Below are 25,459 nucleotides of genomic sequence, written 5' to 3' on the forward strand. Positions count from 1 at the left end.
TGGAAACCAAGGCTCTTTTAACAAAGCTGCCTTGGGGGCAATGAGTATAGGGGTTTGGAGTTTTCCTCTGTATCACCTGAGATTGGGTCTAAGGGAGGTCCTTTGACGCCCATGGCCTATGTCTGAAGATGCACATGGTTTCCTCGAGACTCTCTCCTTCTTTCAGATAGGAAGGGCCTGGCTAGAAGGTGAGCTTAAAGAAATCTCCCAAAGAGAGTGGAAATAGAGCTTCCTCTACCCAAAGGTAGCACAGAGAGACTCTACCACTTGCCTTTCCACACACTTATTCCTACTTCCCCATTTTGTGTTCTCTTTTGCTCTTTTCTTATTCCTTCACTATCCGTGGAGGGCCCACTACGACCTAATCGATGCCCTCTTTCTTATGAGATATCGTTGTATATTAAATATGTAAGTCAAGTCAAATTTGAAAGGCAAAGTAATAACAATAAATTAGTTCAATGGAACACCTGTAACAAGAGAGCCATCCATGGCCTTGGTACAGGAGAAAGTGAGGGTGAATGGTGGACTGGGTGTTGGGCGGTGGGTGGGAGCAAGTATGGACCTCTCTTCTGTCTCGGTGAGGTCACAGAAACTGCTCAATTAAACAACATCTTTTTCAAAGTCCTTTTTCTTTATCTCATTCATTCTTACAGTAATCCTGGAGGATAGTGGGACCAGGGGAATTGCGCCCATTACAAAGATGAACAAACCGTGGCCTGCAGTTAAGTGACTTGACTTCTTCTGGTCAAATATTTAGTTATCAGCAGAAAAAGAACCTGATCCCAGCATTTAGTTATTCTCAAAGACTCCAGCAGTTACACTAGAGGAGGTAGAACATAGCTCCAACAAGGAATGTTTACTTTTCTTCCTTTTTTCTTCATTAATACCTTGGATCGTATCTTAGTTTGGACTACTGTACCACATCACTATAGACTGAGTGACTTCTCACGGTTCTGAAGGATGCTAAGTCCAAGATCAAAGTGCTGGTGGACAGTGTCTGGTGAGAGCCTGCTTCCTTGTTCACAGATGCTTGTCTTATTGTAACCTCATTTGGTGGAAAAGAGAGAGAGGAAGCAAGCTGTCTCTTGGGTCTTTTTATGAGGGCCCTAATCTAACTACCTCCCCAAAGCCCTGTCTCCTAAGGCCATCATACTAGTGGTTAGGATTTCAACACAGGAATTGGAGGGGGAGCAGAAACACAGACATGTAATCCCTAATAGAGAGAGAGAGAGAAATCCTACGAGAGCATTCTCATTGATCCATCCCTTGGTATTACCTGGATTTAAAGTCAGAATATGGCCGTATGAGAAGGCAGAAGCCCACTGTTGCTTGCTGGCTTTGAAGATGGAGAAGGGCCTATGAACCAAGGAATAAAGGTTACCTGTAAGCTGGAGGAGGCATGGAAATGGGTTCTCCCCCAGAACCTGCAGAAGGAACCCAGGCCTGCTGACAGCTTGCTTTTTGCCCCATGAGACCCACTTCACAGTCCAGAACTGTAAGGTAATAAGGTAATAAGTCATTTCATTTGTGATCCTCTGGGATAACAGCCATACAAAACCAATTCAGGTAGATAAGCCTCGGCCCAGAGCACTCTCCTTATGTTCCCATCGGTCCATCATGAGCATATCTGCCGGTTATTACACCATGTGAGTGAATCACCGAACAAACACAGATGGCCGGGAGGCCTTCTTGGGTTTCTCTGCCTGCCTGATTCCTTCAGGCCATTTCGATGATCTCTCTTTGTCCTGGTCGGTCCCACCAGCCTCAGGGAATCTGGATCCTCTCTGCTTCCTTCTACCTTCTTAAACAGTGCTTCCCCTCTGAGGCTGGTGCCCGGGTACAGGACCCTGCAGGGCACATAAGTGATTTCATGGCTTCCATGTATTGGCAAAATGGGGCTCTGACAAGTCACCATGGGTAAAAGGAACCACAAAGCCCAGGGCTCTCCAAGGAGGTCAGGACCATAAACATCAAAAAGGAAAGTTGGGTCAGGCCAGCACACACTCAGTGGAGAATTTTCCACCCATCTGTGGGCAGAGGTCATCCTGGTGTGATGTTACCCTGGACAGTTGAGGAGAGACTACAGGTGATCATGGCCCCATCTGTGAAACTCACAGGGAAAAGGCCCAGCAGAAGGGGACTTGGGGGTCCAGAAGGCTCCAAGCTGGAAGGTTATGGAAGCAGAGCATGAGCCACAACTATGGAAAGGCCCAGGTGCTAGGCTCTAAAAAGAGAAGGCCTCCTTCCTTACTTTTTCCTGTTAACAAAATACCCAATTTCATGATGTAATTATAGTGATTAGTATCTGACAGTGGGGGTTGTCCCTGTTCTCAGCCCTGATCTGCATCCCACCATTCCCTTAGCCTCCTGGGTTTCCTCTTTCTCCTTTGGAAAGGAGGATAATAATAATAGTAGTGAGCTCATGGCATGCTGTGGAAGATTAATGGGTCAATGATTGGAAAATGTCCAGCACATCATAGACAATCAATAAATATTAATTTCCTTGCCTCATCCCTTCATGATTTGGTCAGATTAAGCTGTATTATCCCTATTGGCACTGATCCCTCCACTCAGGTCTAGGCTTCTTCTTTCAAAAATGACTATAATTAAGTAATTCCCCAAATGACAGAAATGACCGTGTTCTTTAAAATCTACAGTGGATGATTCCAGTGTCACAGGGTCCATATTGCCTTCTGCCCTCCTCCAGGCCATTAGCCCTCTGTCCGTCCCCAGCAGCAGTGACATAAACTGTGTCCTCTCTTCTGCTTACAAATAAGGTAGATCTTTCCAGTTTCTTTAGATTATCCCCTCCATCTCACATGGACGACGTTTGGGAAGCTCTTTATTGAAGTTTTATTTATTTATTTATTTTTCTGCATGCTCACAGTACTCAGGCATTCAAATCCTTACATCCAACACCATGCTGTAAAAAGATGAGTTCACTGAGTCCCCATAACACATTCCTTCCCTCCACACTTGTGTGTCAGAAGGATGCCATAATGTTTAATCAGGGAAATATGTCCCAAAGGCTTTCACCTCTAGGCTTCTGGTGACCCAAGGCCGAGATGATGGAATGCCATTCCTATCTGATAACTGGTTTCTTGGCTTAGGTGAAACCAATTTCGAAAGGGCAGAGAGCCAAATCTCTGAGCCAGGCCCTGAGTAGGCATTTCCTTCCATTGTGTTCACTTGTCCAGTACACCTTCTTACTGGAATAGAAGTGACTCTTATTGGTGCCCATATCCCCGGAACAGGAACAGAAGCTTCCATAGGCTTCTTTTAGCCCAAAAGATGATGTATTCTTCAAACTCTCCCAGATTCACCAGAGATACGGGAACATCCAAGAAGGGGGTACTTTTTGAAAGTACTGGGACTGGCACGGGCTCTTTAGGCAAGATCAGTTGTTATCTTGGTTCATGGTCTGGATCTCTCCACCCCTGTGTGGGCCTTTGTCAGTTCTTCTCCTGAAATGGCAAGGGCAGGATCCAGTGATCTCTCTGGTCTCTCCAAGCTCTTAGGATGGTCTATTTCCCATTTCTCCCATTTTCAATGTTATGGTGATGCCTGTTTATACCAACCCACAAAGGACAATGCAACAGTAACTAGAAAGATAGTATGGGTGTATTTCTAAGTGTCTTTTCTTTTTCAGGGCTAGCTGTTACCCTTCTCTGTGAAAGTACTTCATCGGGTAAATTGAAGTCATTAGAACTAATCTTTATTAGTCAGTCAGTGAACATTTATTGAGTGCTATATTGGACTGGGTCCTTGAACATAGGACAAAAGACAGAGCCTCTCTCCCAAAGAGTTCACCTTCCACCAGGAGGTGACAGGAAATAAACATGGAAGTCATAGTAATAATACTGTGAGGAGGGCTCTGGGGAAGAAAAAGTGGGTGATGGGGGAGCTACTTGGCTCGGATAGGGGGACCAGAAAACGTCCCACTAAGGAGGTGCCTTGTACAGATCAGAAGAAAGGAAATAGCTGTTCAAAGCATTCTAAGCAGAAGGAACAAAAGTGCCTAGGCCTGAGGTGTTTGAAAGGCCAGAAGTCCAGAGAGATTAACAAGGGCCAGGTCACTAAAGCCTTGTAGACCAGGGTGAAGAGACAAGTTTTAATTTGAGGAATTTTATAATCAGATTTCAGTGATGTGAACTGAGCTATCAAATTCCTAAAGAGTCCATGCAATCCTAGAGGTCAAAGAAAATAATTTACAATTCCCTTTTGGTGGTAATCATAAGGGGGAGCCAGTGGCTATTCAGTGGACTGGCGCCTCATTACCACTTAATGTGGCAAGTCAGCCTGGGAGGGCTAAGATCTGAGAAAGTGTCCTAATGATGGAAGAGGTGAGTGTGGTGAGCTGGAGGGGAGAACTGCCAGGCTCTAGGTGTGCTTGGGTGAAGGAGTGGGAGGAGATAGGCAAATGTGCATGGCAGGAGCTTGGGGGGGAGATAGCAAGAGAAGTCTGGGGACCCCTGGTTTCCGACAGAAAGGATGATAATTTTTTTTTTAAGATTTTATTTATTTATTTGAGAGAGAGAGAGACAGTAAGAGAGAGCATGAGCGAGGAGAAGGTCAGAGGGAGAAGCAGACTCCCCATGGAGCTGGGAGCCCGATGTGGGATTCGATCCCGGGACTCCGGGATCATGACCTCAGCCGAAGGCAGTCGTCCAACCAACTGAGCCACCCAGGCATCCCAAGGATGATAATTTTTTAACATGAGTTATGATCAACATGGACCTCCCACCCTCCCAATCTGCCATGGTTTCCACTCCTCCTGAGCCCTAACACAGAGAGACTGGCCCAACATTAGACAGGAGGCTGCTTTCCACTCATGGGAGACTGACCTTGCCTCTCCCACCAACTCGTTCCAAGTTAAAAGAGTCAACATATGTTGTTCTTTATTCCTTCCCTCAACACTCAACATATATACTCTTCTACTCATTCTGCACCTATTCTAATTTCTATTAGAAAAATATATTTACTTGTTGGTTGGTTCTGAAAAATAATACTTAGAATGATTTTTTAAAAAAATAGTATGTAATAAAGTCAACCTTATTCCTGCCAGTCAGGGACCATTCTGAATATTTGATGTATTTATTTCCAGTCCTTTTAAGTGCATTTACATGCATTTATGGATTGTCTATCCATCATTGGAATAATATTACACTTTCAGTTTTGTACTCTGATTTGTTTTCACCATGGTTTTTTTCTATATCATCAGTATGACTTAAATTCATTAGTTTAATGGCTGATAATATTCCCTTACAAGGACATACCAGTATTTATGAAACTATTTCTTCATTATTTTATTTTTATTTTTTTTTAAGATTTATTTAATTATTTGAGAATGAGAGAAAGAGCATGGTGGGGAGGGGGAGAGGGAGAGGGAGAGAGGGAGTCCCATGCAGATTCCTTGCCGAGCACAGAGCCCCACTCGGAGCTTGATCCTGCATCCCCAAAGCCACGACCTGAGACAAAATCAAGAGTCGGACACGTGACCAGCTGAGGGGCTCTCATTTTTATTTTACTAATTTTTTCATTATTTCATTTTTAAAAAATCATTGGGATTTGATATGGTTACCACTTTGTGACATGTATTCTATGTTTTCATAAAAATGTCCATGGACCGTTTTACTGGACCTTCATTCTAGCCCTATGATTGGACGCTATTTTTATTAATTAATTAATTAGGGTACTATTTTTAAATTCACATTTCACCCACAATGAAATGGAAGCTTAGCAAGGTTTGGTGGCTCACACAGAGCCATCCCAGCTAGTACGAGGTGGACCAAGGACACTATTCCTTCAGGAAATATGCTCACCTTTACCCCTATGGATCTGCAAAAGGTTTCTCAGAAGTGGAATTTCTCAAGGGCATAACCTTTTTTTTTTTTTTGGGGGGGGGGGAGGTTTAAGATTCAAACATAAACTGCCAAACTGCTTTAGAACAGAACCCCCAACGAAAAATTAGTCTATGAAATCGTCTACACTGAGACTTCCTTACTCCAAACACTGATAGGACTGTGATTTATTTGGCTGGTTTTGATGGCCCACTTGGGAGTCCAAATTCCCTTCTGTTCATGCGCTGGTACCTTTGTATTTTTCTTCAGTGAACTATATTTATGTCCTCTGCCTCCTGTGGTGCGGAAGTTGTTCGATAAACCTGGAAGGGCTCTTTATAGAGTTAGGTCCATTTTCTTTGCTTTGAAACATTTGTGTCATGTTTCATTTTGTTTCTGAGTTTGCTGTTTGCCTTTTAATTATGATGTTTTTATGCAGAGCTATATTAGCAAGGTTTTTCTATAAAGGGCCAGACAGTAAATATTTTAGACTTTAGAGCCATATGTTCTCTATCAAAGCTACTCAACGCTGCCCAGTTGCCGGAAAACAGGGATAGATAATACATAAATTGATGGGTGTGGTTGGATTTGGCCCATGGGTTGTAGTTTGCAGACCCTCGATGTAAAAAAAAAATGTCTAATCTTATGTTGGAAAATCCACCAATTGCCTCTCTTTGAGATTTTCTCCACTGCTTTTATATAACTCAGATCCTTGATAGGCACTTCCTGTCCTGTAGGAATTGCTGAAAACCAGCCCAAACACCAATTTCATAGTTGGTAACAGTTCAGCGTCTTGCTTCTTCTAGACAAGACTTCCTCTTCCCGTCCACACACATTATGATGCCTTTTTTTTCTCCTTCCTTCCTTCTTCCCTTCCTCCCCACTCCCTCCTTTCCTTTTCCTGTTTCTTTTGTCTCTTCTTTTTTCTTTTTGCCTTTTTTGCCTTTCTTTGTCTTCCTCCTCTCCTCCTTCCCGGAATATCAAGGAAATTCTCTTTGTCTTCCACAGAGCAATGGTTATTACTCAGCCCCCTCTCCTGCCTCCCTCTCTACTTCGTGAACTTTCTCCAACAAATGAGTTCCATTCATCAATGGAATTGTGGTGAATAAAATTTTCCCCATCTCATTATACGTAGACACACTAAACCAAGCTCAAGATCGGAGATATATCCATAGACATTTTATTTTGGCTTCTTTTTGTGTGTTTAACTATTTAGTCCTTTTGGTCTCTGTATTGTGGCATATGCTTTGAGAAATGATGCCAACTTTATTTGAAATGGTTAACCACTTCTTCCAAAAATAGACTTTGGTGTATGTAGAGGGGTGAGTTTATGATTAAATTTGGCGTTCAAAATTAGCGGAGAAAGAATCATTAAATTGTGCCGGGACATCTTCCCTTCATTCTTTGCCTATCAGTTTTACTATCATCATGCTGTTTTGATTACAGTCTATTATAATAACTCTAAAAAATATCCTGGATACTTGCACCATTTCTGCTTCCAGATAAATGTTAGATTCGCTTTTTCAGGCTTCCTTTTAGCCCATACCATTAGGATTTTTATTAAAATTATTTAAATTATAGCATAATATAGGAAGAATGTATATCTTGGAGCATCCAATCTTCTGACCAGAAATATCTATCCAAATCTTATTTTGAATTTTTTAATAAATTTTTTCTTAGTATTTTATCATAATTGGCCTCCAAAAAACTCTTAATTTAGATTTGGATTGAGAATTTGGAAGTTTACTAACTAAGGAATTGATGCTCTGGGAGCACAATTTATTAAGGTTTTCATGTGTGATTTTTCTACCAATAATCATTAATGAAATGGATCTCTTATTTCCTTCTATAAAAAGTATCCAGAATTTTTTTACTGAGTCTTTATTCTCACTTTTCCATATTGGTCATTTTCCTTTTACAGTTTTCTCACTCTCTTTATCCTTTCTTACTGCATTCTTGCAGTTTCTGAAGTTTGGTCTTAAGTTTGTTGATTTCACTTGTCAAATCCATGATTTACTATCTCTCAGACAGACATTTCTGACATTACAAGTTCTGTTTCTTTGCAGTTGTTTCTCTTCAATATCCTCTATATTCTCTGCCCAACGACTTGGTTCTACTCCAAGGATGCAAAAATGTCTTGGAGTCTGTGAAACAAAAGAGAAAACCAGTAGGAGAGAACAGGTCAAAATAGAAAGATTGAGAAACAAAGAGCTTGTTTTATTTGTTTGTTTGTTTTTAATTTTATTACCTCCTATAGAGTAATTTCCAGAGGTATGCTTTTCTTTCAGTTCTCAGGATACAGTTGTTTTCTTTACACTGACTATTTGCCTCCCACATTGTGATATTAATTTTTCCTCCTTACTCTCTACTTGTCATAGAAGGAAGAGCGTTCTATCCAAAAGCAGTGTTTTCAAACAGTTTCGATGTTGGATTCTTCTTGGCTCTCTCACTGTTCACTTCTGGGCCAAATGAAACTGTATCTTACCTGGAGGATAAGTTCAAAAGTGAATGAATCCGTAAGTCAGTGAATTGCAAAGAGAGAGGCTGATGAACTTATTCCCTGAACCCCATACCCAGAAACACAGTGGAGATTCCTGCCAAGATGTTCCCATCTGAGACTTCCACATCTAAGATTACTCTGCCCTGTCAGTTATGGATGGTGGCATTTGTCAAATGCTTCCCTGAGATGTCAAAAATACACTCCATAGAGCTTTGCAGCAGGAATGCAGAACCACAGAAGCCTGCCAGAAGTGTAGGAGGCAGATACACTCTGCCCCACAAATCTCTGTTTCCAGGCACAAAAGATACAAGCAGCGACTCAACCTGTGACTCAGTGATTCCCAGCTGTGTGGGTGAGGATCACATGAATCCCAAAGGTGAACCAGGGGCCACAGAGCATTAAGTATTGGTCTGGGGCAGCCCAGGAGCTCCGCAGAGGCCAGCAGGACCACGGAGCGGAGGTACCTCTTGGGATCCAATAACGGACATGGTACGGTAAAGTCAGATGAGGGAGAATGAATAAGGAAGCACTGCATAGCCACTTTGATCCGTTTATCCTGCATTAAGTCACTCTCCTGAAGGGAAGTATCACCTTGTGGTTAAAAGCTCAAAATCTGCCTCTGACATAGTTTCTTCTATTAGTCAGCCATGTTGGTTCATCTTTTCCTCAAAGCATGGGGAGGAGTACCAGCTCACTAGCTTGCCCTTAGGCAGGGGTCATGTGACTAGTGTTGGCCAATGGGTTGTGAGTAGAAGTGATGCATGTTATTTCTAGAACATAACCGTTATTGAGGCTCTCAAGCGTCTCTTCGCTGCCATGGCAACCAGGGGACTATGTTTCCAGATAGTAAAGTTTCAAGATGGTGAAGCCTCCCTCAGTCTAGGTCTTTAATTACGTGGGCCTGTAGTGTACATGAGAAATAAACTTTTGTTGGTTTAATCCATGAAATTTGAGGACGATTTGGTGGACTTTGAGGATTTTTGACGACTATGGCATAATCTAGATCATTTTGACAAGAACATCGTCTTATCAGCCGAGGGATCATAAACAACTCTCTGAATCTCTGAGTATTGATTCCTTCCTCATCTGTCAAATGGAGAAATTGCAGCACTCACCTTATAAAAGGAATAAACTACTGCTTCTGAAGTGATAACCAACATGTCTAGTATGTATTAAGTGCCTTGCAAATGTCACCTCTTAGCTGTATTTGATTCTCCAGAAGATAGAAGTAAAAGGAGTGTCCCTCTGTCAAATTATCTCAACTCACACCTGAAAAGAAAATCAGAAAGAGAATGGAAATGAATTTTTTGGAAACATATCTCATTTATAGACAATTAATGGGATCCTCAACAAACCAACTACCACTTTATTGCCAAGTCATACATGCCAAAGTGTATAAGGTTCTATGAGATATGAACTACTTGAATTATTTTCAGATAAGTATCTGAGGAGGATAGGTTTCTAACTCCCCAGGAAAACATTCCCACATGCCAGTCCTCTCTCTCGTCATTATGTTCCAAGATGGTAGTGGTAGACCTCTGGGAAAGCAGGAATGATTTCTAGAGGCTCTTTTTTATTTTCTCACAGCAGGGAGGGAAGCTGACTCAGGGTGTGGTGTCCCTACCTGCCACACATGCTCCTTGGGGTGTCACAGCATACCAGAGGTGTGGTTAGGTGAGTATCACTCCACCCATGAGGTGTCTTCTTGGCCAAGCCTCTTCTGACCCAAACTCTCATAAATAGGACTGTGCTGTGGCAGGAAAAATAGGATATATTTAGTGTCCTCCATTGTCTCCCCCAATCGACTATTGGCTATATCTGTCCAGGAAAATCTGCCTTCTATAAAACCACCTTCTAAGCAATTCATTGAAGATCTCCTACTCAGCTATCCCCCTGACCCAAGCAGGGTTTTTGGATGAGGACTAACACTATCACATTCCAGATAGAGAAGTTAGGGAAGGCCTCACACTGAGGCTGCAAGGTGCTTCCCAAACATCACCCCCAGGAGAGCCAGCTTCTGACCAGGTGCTATTTAGGCTTCTTCCAAATATAATCACATAGTGGAGTCACCAGTGTCCCAGGACAATTATGCAGTCCTTTGAAGCTAGTGATTATAGTCAAGCTCAAAATCCAAGTCCCTTCTCTGGTAGGGATAATAGTGCAAAGACAAGTTTTTTCCAGGCTCATATCCAGCCTCCAGAAAAATACATGAACCTCGTGTCTTCATCAGGTCATGCTGTCAACACCCTCCCATGTTACCAGTTTTTTCTCATTGAAGATAATTCTGAAACTTTTTCTGAAAAGTGAACATCCAAGGAAAATTTAAAGAATTAAGGATTAAAGAAGACGAAGCCTACCGGCAAAACTGGGAGTGAAGCCATATGTATATACCATGCACATATATGACATTAATGGACACGTTGGACATTGGTGACAGTATGTGTGTGTGTGTGTATGTGTGTGTATGCACAAAGATCTGTACCAACAGATCTTTCAAAATAACAGAGTCAAAATGGAATGGGTAGACCTCAGGCAGTCTTTTCCAACCTTCCTTAAAAGGAGCAACATATTTTTGGATTCTTTACAAAAAAAAAGGATGTAGAATGAGAAAGGAGGCATAATCACAAATGCAAGAGATCCACAATCCTTTACTAATAATATACTTGAACATTTCATTAAATTTAAAAAGATAATTTCCAAGAAAATATAAATTGCTGAGATTGATTTATGCTATTGGCAGCGTAGCGAATTAGCTCAATTGCCATAGGAAATATGGGAAACAGTTTCTAAATAATGATCTTCAAATTGTGGTTGGATCCAGTGTTTTATTGGCCAGTTCCCCTTCAAATTTAAGGAACAAATAAATTCCATACTTTATAAGCTCTATCATAACATAGATACAAATAGGTGACTTACTAACTCGTTCTTTCCTCACTGTATTATAAATATCATTGCTAGAACTGTATGAGAAGAATGGTACCAAAAGTGTACAAATATCCACATTCTACACACTAATTTCATTTCTGAATATGGGGGAGGCATTCTAAATATAATTTGAGGAACTCAAATAAATCTATGTGTTGAAAAGATTATATCTCATGGTCAAAGAGGGCTTCTTCTAGGAATAGACAATTACATTGTTCTGAAAAATTCTGGCCAGAAAGAGTAAAGCAAACAATAGAAAGTTTTTGTGAGGGTGTATGTGTGTAACACTGTGTGTCTATGTGTGTGCATAAAATATACTATATCTCACCAAAAAAAAAAAAAAAAAACAAAACAAAAAAACAGGATCAATGGTACTGTTGTCCTAATTCTATAAATACTGGCATTGGGGGATAACATGAAGACACTCTATTATCATCCATCTGCACTCTGATTTCTATAGGTATGTGTCCCTCCACTCCTTCCTCCTTCATTAAGGGTAGAGAGAAAATAGTGACTTTTGCCAGCAACCTGGACACGTTGGAAAACCTCATCAGTTAAGACCAGATGCATCTTACCCTGCATCTTGCAAGCCTCATTCCAATGGGACAATAGGTTGAGGGGCCTGAGAAGGAAAACAGGAAGACTCACGGGACACTTAAGTATTTCAGAATGCCCCTCAGTCTGTTAGTTGTTTTCTTTCTTCCTTGGAAGAAGATAGATTCACACTACATTAGTTTGGGGCCATTTAAAAGAACTTATCTAAATTTATTTTCTATATTATAGATTTAATGCTCTTTGAGCCTCATTAGGAAGTCTGGAAGCAGCATCTCAGAAAGTGGAAAGAGATCTACTTTAGCTTATGGGTAAAATCCTCATTTTCTTACCTCATCCAAAATTCCTCCAAGAAGCTGTAACATCTAAAGCAGTAACTATGGACTCTAATTTCTCTACTGGTTCTAAGATTCTAGAACTCTGATTTCAAGGATATTGAGACTCTTTGACTCTATAGTTGGCAAACTAGGGATTAGTCCTTTAACATTTCTCATTGAGACCTCTCAATAGCAGATCTCAAAGATAAATAGAATGTGATCCTTCCTTTTAATACTGTTTAATGTTTAAATTCCTGAAATTGATTTCTATAATTCACAGAAGTAATTAAAAAAATCTCACGAAACCAGCCTCTTTTGATCTAATATGGCTTTTCTACTGGCTGCTTTTGTTGGGTAGTGACCAGTGAAGAGTTTGATAGTACCTCTTTCCTAACTTTTTGTCCGTTGACTTTACAGATGGAGCCCCTATGCCACACAGCGGAGAGAAAACATTTCTATGTAGATAAGCCTTTAACTGCATGGAGCCATTTTAGATAAGGCATACATTTTCAAAGGGAAGAGTATTCTTTGACTTATACAGGTTATTATTTACCATATTCAAATCCCCACAATACATAAAATGAACACTGATCACTTATTATGTGCAAAAAAATTTTTGCTTTGTACACTTTCCTACGATACTTTCATATTTCATCTATTTCTGTCTGTTTTCTATCCCCCAAAAAGCCATGATTTGAAAGGAAATGTCAAAAAATAATAATTTTTAAGAAATTTAAAGCAAGGTAAAAGCGAACTTTCTCCCTCCAAGCCCCCTCTAGATCCATAAAGTTTCAGGGAGTTAGTTGTCCCATCTGTCTTGCTCACCATCACCAATTTTCAGGGGATGATAAATCATTTATTTCTATACTGAAACTGCAACTGACAACTGCTGAGAGTTTCTGCCAAAGGGTGTGTCATAGCCAGAGGCAGCTACAGTCCCTATAGGAATCCAGTTCTCAGACTGGGGGACCCTGAGATACCACTGGAATTTGCCTACAGGCCAGAATCAATAACAACAGAGTTCCCAGCGGAAAGCTACCTCGAGACTGTTCCCTCTGCTTGCTCTAAAAAGTGCTTCTTGCAGGAAGATTATGGATGTCAGTAAAAGGACCCTAGAACTGTTCCACCAACTATCAACCAGAGTCTGCACGCCCAATGGTAATATGCTTGTGTTACTTCGTTCACTTTTTATTTTAAGATTGACAAATCCATCATTCTAATTCAAAACTCTGTTGGAAGTAGTTGCTCTTAATATTATATCCTTTATTAAAGTATGCTTATTTCTCTCTATATATTTACTTGACATTCAGTCTATAAGAAAGTACATGACAGCCAAAACTATCACCATTGCAAGATTCTAGGCAAATTTTAAGCAGAAAAGCTTGACTTAATATGCTGTGTTACATCAATTTAATGAATGACAAACATGTTTCTTAAATGGAATGAGTGGCAGAAAGAAATCAGTCAGAGGATTGATGGAGACACCAGATTGCCTTCCAGGTCCGTCCAAGTTCGTGGAGTCACCGAGTGGCTTTATCATTTCGTGTAGAGGAAGTTCCCACTATATCAGCAGGAAGATGCAAAGAAGATGATAATGCTAAACAAGACTTTCTTCTTTAATAATTTGCAAACATTTTTTATAACCTCAAAATCCAAATTATCTAAGTGGGGAGGATTTTGATAATTGGTACACAAACATACAAGGAAGGAGAGCCACATGGTGATGCAAACTAGATCAGTATTCCAGAGACATGAAACACTGAGGGTAGATAAAGGGAGGCTTCATAGAAGTAGAGCACCTTGGCTCAAGTTTTAAGACAAGAGAGATACTTGGACTCCATCCCAAACTCTCAACCCACAAGAGTTAAGAACCAATAATCCGCTGAGGTATAGAACAGTGTAGGACCACAGCCCGCAGCTACTAACACACACAACATAGCTTCGTTACTTACCCAAGTGATGCTAGCGTTGACAGAGTAAGAGCAGAATAAAATAAAGGAGTAGAATAGAATAAAGAAATATGAATTGCCTACGTTTTACACCTGATGTTCATCCATAGCTTGGTCTGTCTGAAAATGTGTTCTCCAAGATTTCATTTTCAATGGGCTGCTTGTTCTTAGTTTTCATTAAACTAGGGTGCCTGCTGAGGATATATACTTCTTTGAAATGCATGGAGCCCATTTCTTGATCAGATTGGTTCTTGGTGGTGGTGGTGGTGGTGGTTGGTGTTAAGTTGTAGAAGTTCTTCATATATTTTGGACATTCACCCCTTATCAGATATGCCATTTGCAAATATCTTCTCCTATTCAATAGGTTGCCTTTTTGTTTTGTTGATGGTTTCCTTCACTGTGCAAACCCTTTTTATTTTGATGCAGTCCCAATTTTTGATTTTTGTTTTTGTGTCCCTTGCCTTAGGAGACATATCTAGAAAAAGTATTGCTACAGCCTATGTCAGAGTAATTGTTGCCTATGCTCTTTTCTAGGATTTTTATGGTTTCAGGTCTCATAGTTAGTTAGGTCTTTAATCCATTTAGAGTTTATTTTTGTATGTGGCATTAGAAAGTGGTCTGTTTCATCCTTTTGTATGTAGCTGGACAAGGAAGATGTAGCATACACACACACACACACACATATATATGGACATTCACACACACATATACACACACTGACACACACAATGGACTATTACACAGCCCTAAAAATGGATGAGCTCTTGTTATTTGTGACAACATGGATGGGCTTAGAGGATATTATGCTAAGTGAAATAAGTCAGACCAAGAAAGACAAATACCATATGATTCCACTCATACACAGAATCTAAAAAACAAACCAAATGAATAAACAAACAAAAAAGCAGAACGAGACCTATAAATACCGAGAACAAACAGGTGGTTGCCAGAGGAAAGGGGACTGGGGGGATAAGCAAAATGGGCAAAGGGAAGTGGCTTCCACTTATGGAATGAATAAGTCACAAGAATAAAAGGCACAGTGTAGGGAATACTGCCAATGGTACCGTAATAGCATTGTATGGTGACAGATGACAGCTACTCTTGTAGTGAGCAGAGCATAATGTATAGAGAAATTGAATCACTATGTTGTACACCTGAAACTAAGGGGACATTGTGTATCAACTAGACCCAAATTTTAAATAAATAAATGGAACATACCAGATGTAAAAGAGAGGTACCTGGCTGGATGCTCATGTTGTAACTAAAAACGATACCGCCATCTCTTATGGCCTTTTAATGCTTAGAAATGCCTGTCTTCACCCCATACATATGGACAGCTAGTTTGAGGCTCTGCTTCTGCAGCCTCTTGCTAGGAGCATGTAGGCACACCCTCTGTTGCAACTGTCACCTGTATGCTTTTGGTCCATCCCTCTCAAATCTACTTCTCCAGTCATTGTATCTCTGTGGAGTTCCAGGGCTCCATATGACCATCTGAAGAACATCTCCATTTAGGTGTCCGACAAGCATCAGCCTCTCTCAAATTCAAATCTCTTTCACAAGGGCAGAGTGCCCTGAGACATACATCTTCAAGAAGAACTTTCAGTTTGAATAATATCCACATCCTTACTCTCTCCTATCATGCCCTAAAGGTCCATCATCTCCACCAACTTGTTCTTCTCCAAGCACATGAGCCTTTCTGTTCAGCGGTAAGTCCAGCCCCTTCCAACCACAGGGCTATCACTTGCAGTTCACTCTTTCTAGATACTTTTCTGGTCTTTGCATATCTAAATTCTGACGTGTATCTCAGGTCAAATGTCAGATTCCCCCAAGAGGATTATTCTGACCTAAAGCATTATTCTTTCCCTTACTTTTATTTTCTATCATTCACTAGACCCTGCTCTGTGGTCTTCAATATCTAAAATTGTTATTCGTTTTTTAGATGTTTTACCCCCTCCACCCCCCACACATACAAACAGGAACTTTGCCTGTCTTAGTCACTGCTTCCCTGGAACAGCATTTGATACATAGCCATTCACTAAATATTTGTTCAATAAGTGATTGAATGATGGAAAGTCTCAACGAAGCATCATACCCTACAGATCTGTTCTTCCCGTTGTCTCTCTTTCTCATCTAATAGTACTGTCGTTATCCATTTATTCAAACCCCAAAGAAGGGTTCTTCCTAAATACTTCCCTCCTTAATCCCATCATAAAATGACCCTGCCTCTCAATTTGCCTTCTGACATATCTCTCAAATGTAACTCCTGCTCGCTGCCTCTGGGTCACCACCCTAGCTGAAGGATTTCTGTCTGCTCACCAGAAAGATTAGTCCCTCTGATTTCAATCTCCCACCCAACTGAACCTTTCCAGCATACCACCTAGATCTTTCTAAAAGCTAATTTAGGTCATATCACTGCTCTTCTCAACAATCCTGCAACCAGTTCTCATTGTCTGAGGATAAAATGTGAATTCCCTATTACATCCTGTTAGGTTCTCCATAAGCTGGGTCTTATTTGCTGTTCCAGCCTCTTCTACCATCTCTTGTTTATAAACATTAATCACAGAGCACACCCTGTCCCTTTGCTACTTGATGGCTGTGCTCAGATGCTCTACTGTGCCTGAAATATTCATCACACATACATGGGTCTGCTGCATGATCAATTGTTACAAACTAGCAAATGCTTAGCTCGACATTTTCCAGCTTGTCTGGATACATTAGATGTACCACTCCAAATTTCACCTCCCTTATGGGATTTTTCATACTCTTACAACTCTCTTTTTGCATGTTTATTGTCTTCTCCTAGGCTATGAGGTCTTTGAGGGCCTGTCTTCTTAACCTTCATGGTCTCAGTACCTAGCACATGGCCTAACACTCAGAAGGAGCAAATTTTGTTCTTATTGAATTGATAGGTAAAGGGATGTCAATAAATCTATAGGAGATAAATTTTGTGGTGAGTTCTAATCAGTTACAAGCCTCTGGAATTTCTCGTTGACATATTGACTTCTGATTAGAAGCCATTATTCAAATGTTGAAAAGATTACAACTCCCATAAGAGCATCTGTTTCAGGCTGAGCATATGTAGAGGGCTCCAGTAATCATTGCAGAATGTGATAAAGGGGGCCACACCCACGCTCTGTGCGTGTGGAGCCCTCCTCACTTCAGCCCTGTTGGAAACCATTTGAATGGGATTAGTTTTTCTAGTTCCTTATATAATGTAGTCATTGACTTTTAACTTTTAAATGAGCGGTGACTTCTTCTTCAATCTCTGATGACAGAGCTGGTATTGGAGTTGCTCTTCCCTGTAAACAAAAATTAAATGGGTCAAAATATATAAGGCAACTATTTGCAACCATTGGAAAATGGATGCCCCTCCATTGAGAACCTTGAGATAAGGAAAATTTATGAGCTAAGCCCCCATGTTCACCTGGGCTCTCTGCCAGGCAACACTTACAGGCAAGGCCCCAGATGGTAGAATGCAAAGAGTATGGCAGCCCTGCTAAGCAGCAGGATCAGAGACCAGAGATTAGGAATTACTAATGCAAGCAGAGATTGCAGGGCATGGTACAGGAAAGATTTAGAGTACATGGGTCAGTGGGGAGTGAGGAATGGGGCAAGAGGTCTGCGTAGGGTTCTCTGCAAGACCTTATTCAAGGACTGGGCTGAAAATGCCCATGGCAAGACTTGGAGAGCCCTCACAGAGAGAAGCCTGCTTCAGGATTGAGAATGGAACTTAGTCTCTAGGGGTTACATGGTACTGGGAGGCACTGAATTACTCTTGCATCCTGAGGAGAGATGATATTAACATCCCAGGCATGCAGGTGGATACCAGTGGATGCTAGGAACAAAGCCCATGATCTAGATAGAGAGTGAATCAGCAAATCATGGCCAATGGATTGTTAAGCTTTTGTAAATAAATTTGTATTGGAACACAGTCAGGCCTAACAACATATATTTTTATGGCTGCTTTCATGCTACAGTGGAAGCACTAAGTAATTGTAAGAGACAATGGAGCTTACAAACCTGAAGTATTTGTCCTCAAACCTGCTTTTTTTTTTTCTTTTAAGTAGGTTCTACACCCAGCATGGAGCCCAACATGGAGCTTGAACTCAACAACCTAAGATCAAGACCTTAGCTGAGAACAAGAGTCAGAAATAGCCAATTGAGCCATCCTGGCACCCCTAATATCAAGCCTTTTAAGTAAACCTTGTCGATCTATGTGCTCCAGTAAAGACTACTTTAGGTTGCCCTAACAAAGCCTAAAACCAAGCTCCAACAGGATCAAGGAGAACCTCTAGTATATTATTCACTTGCCAGGGTGAAACTTAACACTCTTTAGACAGACAATATAATACAGATGCCTTATAATCTATTATCTATGATATTTATCTGGGGACTAAGGGAAATGCTAACCATGCAAAGGACAAGAAAATGTGATCCATAATTAGGATAAGACAAAAACAAAAATACAGACAATGGAAATTGATCTCAAGGTAACCCAGATGTTGCAAATAGCAAGAAAATGTGATCCATAATTAGGATAAGACAAAAACAAAAAACAGACAATGGAAATTGATCTCAAGGTGACCCAGATGTTGTAAATAGCAGACAAGGATTTAAAATAGATATTGAACATTTCAATATCTTTAAACCTAGAGAAAACTATAGTTTTAATGAGAAAAAATAGACTGTCAATCATAAGAAAAGGAATCTGTTGGGGATTCTAGAACTGCAATTTATTTTTTTTTAAGATTTTATTTATTTATTTGACACACACACAGAGAGAACACAAACAGGCAGAGTGGCAGACAGGGGTAGAGGAAAAAGCAGGTTCCCCATTGAGCAAAGAGCCCAACATGGGGCTCCATCCCAGGACCCTCAGGTCATGACCTGAGCCCAAAGTAGACATTTAACAAACTGAGCCACCCAGGTGCCCCTCAAACTACAATTTTAAAAAGCAAAAACAAAAAGCATGGAGAGGCATCACAGCAGATTGGAATTAGAGAAAGAAAGAGTGAGTAACTTTGGATACAGATAAATAACAATCTAAACTGAAGAATACAGAAGGAAAAACAAAAAGATTGAGACAGATGGAGCCCCAGTAGCTTGTGGGGAAATGCCTAGCAATCTAACATATATATAATTGTCATCCGAGTAGGAAAACATAGCCTATGGGGGAAAACAAAACAAAAACAAACACAAAAGCACACACAAACTCCAATAACAAACAAACTTGAAGAAAAAAGGGTCAAATACTTTCCAAGTTTGATGGAAAACATCAATCTATACATGCAAGATGCTGAGCAAACTCCAAGCAGGATAAATACAAAGAATATCATACCATAGGCACATCATAGTCAAGCAGTTAAAAACCAAAATAAAGAGAAAATTCTGAAAGCAATTAAGCAAAAGTAACACATTACATAGTGATGACCAACAGTACAAATTTTGCTTACTTCTCATCAGAACTATGGAGGCTAGAAGACAATGGAATGATATCTTTTAAAGTGAAAGAAACAGGGGTGCCTGGATGGTCTGATCAGTGAAGTGTCTGCCTTCAGCTCAGGTTATGATCCTGGGATCCTAGGATAGAGCACTGAGTCAGGCTTCCTGCTTAGCAGGGAGACTGCTTCTCTCTCTCCCTCTGTCTGCTTGCTGCTCTGCCTGCTTGTGCTCTCTCTCTCTGTGTCAAATAAAGTCTTTTTTTTTTAATTAAAAAAATAAAGTGAAAGAAATAAAAAGGGCCATTGCATAATTTTTTTTAATCAGTGAAAATATTCTTCAAAAATGAGGATGAGATCAGAATGTCAAGAGAATAAATGACAAGAAATACTAAGGAATTTCTTGAGCCTACAGATGAAATAATACAAGATGGAAACTTGAATCTATAGAAAAGAAAGAAATGCACTGAAAATGTACATATATGGATATATACTAAAATATTAGTTTTTTTTTTCTTTGCTTTCATTAGAAGACAAAAGACTATTTAAAACAAAAATAATATCCAATCTAGGGCTGATAACATTTGCACAAGTAAAACATGTGAGAAAGATATCATTCTGCTCTCAGGTTCTTGTGATGGTTAATTTTATGTGTCAAGGTGACTGTACCATGGGGTGCCCCGGTGAAACATTATTCCTGGGTGTGTCTGCGAGGGTGTTCTCTGGATGAGGTTAGCAATCAAGTCTGTGGACTCACTAAAGTCAATCAACCCCTGCAGTCCAAGTAGGCATCATCCAATCCACTGAGGGCCTGAGTAGAACAAAAAGGCAGAGGAAGGAGAAATTTGTCCCCTTAGTTTTTGTGGTCCACCTGTTTGAACCGCGTTCATCAGTCCAACAGTCTTCTCCTGCCCTTGTACTGGGATTGATACCATCTACTCTTCTGGTTGTCTGGTCTTTGGACTCAAACTGGAAATTATGCTACCTGGTCCAGTTTGCAGACAGAAGACAGTGCAACTTTGCAGGCACCACAGTTGCAAGAACCAATTCTTCATTATAATAAATCTCCATATGTATATATTAGTTTGGTTTCTCTAGAGAATCCTAATACAGTTCTCACATTTATGATGCATGGTAAATGAAATGGCACAACACTAATTCTAACTAGAGTATAAAAATAAAGGAGGGAGTGTAGGGAAAGGAAAAAGTGAAATGAGATTTGGTCAGAAGGGAGATAAACCATAAGAGACTCTTAATCTCGGGAAATAAACAGGGTTGCTGTGGGGTGGGGGGTAGGGATAGGGCGGTTGGGTTATGGACATTAGGAAGGGTATGTGCTATGGTGAGTGCTGTGAAGTGTGTAAGCCTGATGATTCACAAACCTGTAGACCTGGGGCAAATAACACATTATACATTAATAAATGTTGGCTCCCAACCCACTAAACTCATTTTATAACCCATCCATGAGCCCCCACTTCCATTTTCCTGTCCTTACAGAGGAAAGATTTGTTAAAATTTCTTATCTTTTTCCCATTTTTTTTCTTGTCTTCCTTCATCAATATTATAAATTATATCCCAGGACACCTGGGTGGTTTAGTGGGTTAAAGCCTCTGCCTTCAGCTCAGGTCGTTATCTCAGGGTCCTGAGATCGAGCCCCGCATTGGGCTCTCTGCTCAGCAGGGAGCCTGCTTCCCCCTCTCTCTCTGCCTGCCTCTCTGCCTACTTGTGATCTCTGTCAAATAAATAAATAAAATCTTAAAAAAATAATAAAAAAAAATGATACTCTTTATCTCATTGACCCAAATGTTGGATATCATTATTTATATATTTGCAGTTAGAGTCCCTTATTGAAGCACTCATCTGATTTTGCCTGAATATGTACAATTTTCTTAATATTATTTTCTCCCCTCAAAAAATTTTAACATTTAAAAGAGATATAATTGATATGAATTCAACTGCACATATTAATGATACATAATTTGTTAGGTTATGGCATATGTATGTATTTATAAAACCATCACCACGATCATAATTATGTACATGTCAGTCACCCCCCAGATTTCTCTTTTGTACTTTTATAGTTTCTCTTTCCTGCCTCTCTCTTTTCTCCGTGAATCCCCAGGCAACTACTGATTGGTTTTCAGTCACTTATAACTTGTATACCTTTTCTAGAATTTTATATAAATGGAATCATACAGTATAAATAAACAGATAGATAAATGAAATAAAATGGATAAGTAAATGTACTCAGTTAATAACCATTCCCCCCAAAAAAGAAGGAAAAGAACACCAAAAGAAAAAATGTACAGGACAAATAGAAACAAAAAGCAAGCTGGTGGGCTTCTATAGGATCAAATCAATAAGGAGAATAAATGTGAATGGCTTAAGGGCTCGAGTGGAGGATGTGCTAAATTGGATAGAAAAGTAACACTTGGGGTGCCTGAGTTGCTCAGTTGGTTAAGCGGCTGCCTTTGGCTCAGGTCACAGTCCTGAGGTCTTAGGATTGAGACCCAGGCCGGGCTCCCTGCTCTGCGGGGAGTCTGCTTCTCCTTCTCCCTCTGCTCCTTCCCCTTGTTCATGTGTTGTCTCTCTCTCTCTTAAGTAAATAAAATCTTTAAAGAAATTATAAAGAAAAGCAACTTTAAGAAACTGATGTAGATTGCATGTATTTTAAATTAAAAAAAAAAACAGGCTGAGTTAACACTGCCATAAATATATTTATACTCTGCAAAACTTTTTTTAACAATAGATTGTCTTGGCTTGTTTATAGCTTCTAAATATAGAACTGAAGTGTGCTATGTAGGTAGGTAGATGATAGAGATGATAGATGATAGGTAGATAAGAGAGATAGAGAGATAGATAATTTTTCCCCTAAAACATGAATGAGGACATTATTTGGGATCTTTATCCATCTTCAAAATTCTAGTAAATCTCTTGTGGCAGCCCCTCAGACTAAAATCTCATTTCTGTTGTTGTTTACTAAATGTCATATCTTCCTTCCCAGATTAGAATTCACTGAGAGTTCCAACACTAACTAGATATTGACTGAGTACTTATTACATCAGGTCCTGAAGATACAACTGGGAACCAGTTTCACCATAACCTTTCAGACTAGTGGAGGGAATTGATAAGTAATCAGCCAATTATAATAAAATTATCATAAATATGATAGATAGTTGATAAATAGATGAGAGAATAAATGAATGGACAAATTTCCCCAATTTAGAAATTCCAGTTTCTAGATTAGGCTCAACCACAGCCTGAGTAATCTTCAGACATCTCCATGCAGTGGCAGCTAACAGAGAACAAAGTATAATATCAGGCAGGAACCAAACCCCTTAATAGGATTTGCCCTGAAAACCTGGCATTTCATAAAGCAACAAAATAAAAGCATTCCATCCTTTACTCCAATAGAGTACCAGCAATATCTTTCAAGTGCATTATATGAATGATAATGTCTTTGTTGATACTTAGCTTTAATTTAATTGTAAAGAAATGTGGTATCATATTTTATTCCATGAAGAGGGAAAGAATCCATGCATTATGCCAGCCAATAAAAACAACTCAAATTGAGGTCTAAACTTCTGATTATCTCCATTTCCCTCAATGCTAGTTCTTTTTTGGAGGATTTGGCATTAAATCAAACTTGAGACTTAATGCAGTTCTTATATAGTATTGCTACTGCTGTTTATGTTAGAGATAGGGTATCCAGCAAAAGCTTGAAGGAACATTGATTGATCACACTGTGTCTTTGGCAATGACTATGTTGCAAGAGGTCAACATCACTTCCTGTGAGAGTACCCATTGTCCTATCCTAGTCTTACAGAGAGAGATTTCTCAAGCAGACTCCTTGCTGGGTGCAAAGCCTGATGTGGGGCTTAATACCAGGACCCTGAGATTCATGACCTAAGTCAAAACCAAGAGTTGGCTGCTTAACTGATGGAACCATTCAGGTGCCCCAGTCTTTGTTGCCTTTTAGCAGATCTGTTTGTACCTCATTTTAATGAAAGCATTCTTTCTGTGGTACACTTTCAGTATAGCAAACACTGCCCTTTATTAACGGCATTCCCACATACCCAAGCAATACTCACCCTTCCGTGCCAGCCTGCCTGGATTTTGTTCAACTGTTCATTCCTTGAACATGAGACTGAAGGGGGATGAATACTGATTTGCCCCACTCAATTATGTAATTCTTTTCTCCTTGAGTGATTGGTTTTAAAAAGTGGCCCACTTCTTACCAAAGACATGTAAGAGAAGTCTGAAAAGGGAGAGGTTTCAAAGAAAAGTTTCCTTGTGACTGAGAAGAGCCAGAGAGGGGAGGTGACAGGTCCTTGTGTGATCCCTTAAAGCTGTGGCAGCCATCTTTGAAATTCGAGTAGAGCTGAGTAACAACAAAGATAATATTAAATAATATGCTAAGATTGACAGAGCAGCCCGAAGGGACTCATGCCCTTGAAGACCACTTCTGAACAAAAGACTTAATCAAAACTGCATTTCCCTATCATGGGACATTTGTCCCATAGGACTTTATAAATCTTTCTTATGAAGACAGTCATACCATGATGTTCTTCTCCCTGAACCCTAGGGGATTCTGATACAATTCTCTTTCAGTCCATTTCTAAAACAAGCGTCCTTTCAGGATGGTAGAGGGTCAAAGATGATGAGGGGCGCTGAAGAAGAGTATGTGGAGGGGAAAGGGACTTAAATTACTCTAAGAACTGAAATTCTGGTGTGACATCATCCCTAAAATGTTTTGCTCATTTGGGGATAATGCGCCCAGCTAGCAGCCCCCCATCTGCAATAGAACCTACAGATCATGAAGCAAGAAAAGGGGCACGAAGGTTTAATCCTAAAGCCATCTTGTTTCATGGCAAATCAGTGGGCCAGGAACTGCTACAATCTTCTAGGAGGGCCACCAGATTCTACTTTTTTCTCTTTCAGCTTCAAGAAGACAAACTTCCAGTCAAGACTTAGCATGATACGTGAGGACTAATCGCTTTGCTATCCTTCATGGTTAATAATGGAATTTTTAAATCAAATCCTCCAATCCCAGCCAATACAGTCTAAAGTGAGCAATAAAATTAGCTGTGAACTAAGCAATAGGATGAGACCAAGTAGGTAATTCTGTCATTTCTTTTAATACAATCAAATAGATTCACTCCAACAGGTATTACAAAGTTGCCTATTACGTGATTGGTATGATTCTAGGTCCTATTATCTTTTGGATTAATAAAACGTCAGAATATAACCTCTTGCTTTCAGAATTATCGCTGAGAAAGAAAGAGAAAAGGTATGTGTTAAATAACTATAACTGGAAAGAAGACAACAGTGTTCATATACTATAGTTCATACTACATACTTAAGTATGAATAGAACGATGAGTAAGTGATGGGTCATGGGATGTAGTGGGTCAGGGAAAGTTTTTGGAGGATTAATTGTTGAACCTGCAAATGTAGTAATGAGTATGGATTGCAGACACAGACCCAAGTAGGAAAGTCCGTTGAGTTAGGAGCCATCATGAGGAAAGGGAGCTGGGCATGGACTTAAGCCAATGGATTGTTTCCCTTTGGTCTGTCTGTCAGACTGTTAATCTTCAGGAAAAGTGCAGCAAACCCCTCTTTCTTCCTATTCTCTATTTTCCAATGGAACCCCTTCTAGTGTCTCAAATATAGCTCTGCTTGAGAGTAACCTTTGGTCCTTAGGAGGAGGGTGCCAGATGCCCTCTGTCTTTAACCTCTCTATCTGCCCTCAACTTACTTACCTGAGTCCACTGTTCTCTTCCCCCCTCACTCTCTCCCTCATTCAAAACAAAATAAAACAAATAATCCTCTTTCTCCCCTCTTTTGACAACCGCTGCTTCATGGAAAATTCCATGGCGGCTTCATAAAGGTTTGTGTACTTTTGTTTTTGCAAAGATTCATAAATTTATGGACTATTC

General features: G+C 40.1%; 1 long non-coding RNA gene across 3 annotated transcripts in view; it reads right to left on the minus strand.

The window, feature by feature from the left end:
• Positions 1–6,997: 6,997 nt before the first annotated feature.
• The window catches only part of LOC309852164, a 66,563-nt gene continuing 48,101 nt past the window's right edge, over positions 6,998–25,459 (minus strand). For 2 of the 3 annotated variants that reach the window (XR_014305112.1, XR_014305114.1), the window contains 4 exons: positions 9,965–10,090; positions 9,535–9,609; positions 8,089–8,325; positions 6,998–7,976 (listed from right to left, as the gene is read on the minus strand). This is a non-coding gene — a long non-coding RNA (uncharacterized lncRNA). Of the gene's footprint in view, positions 7,977–8,088; positions 8,326–9,455; positions 9,610–9,964; positions 10,091–25,459 lie in introns of all 3 variants that reach the window. The other variant, XR_014305113.1, reaches the window with a different exon arrangement.

Source organism: Mustela nivalis (assembly GCF_964662115.1).
Source record: "Mustela nivalis genome assembly, chromosome: 17".
Classification (NCBI taxonomy): Eukaryota; Metazoa; Chordata; class Mammalia; order Carnivora; family Mustelidae; genus Mustela; species Mustela nivalis.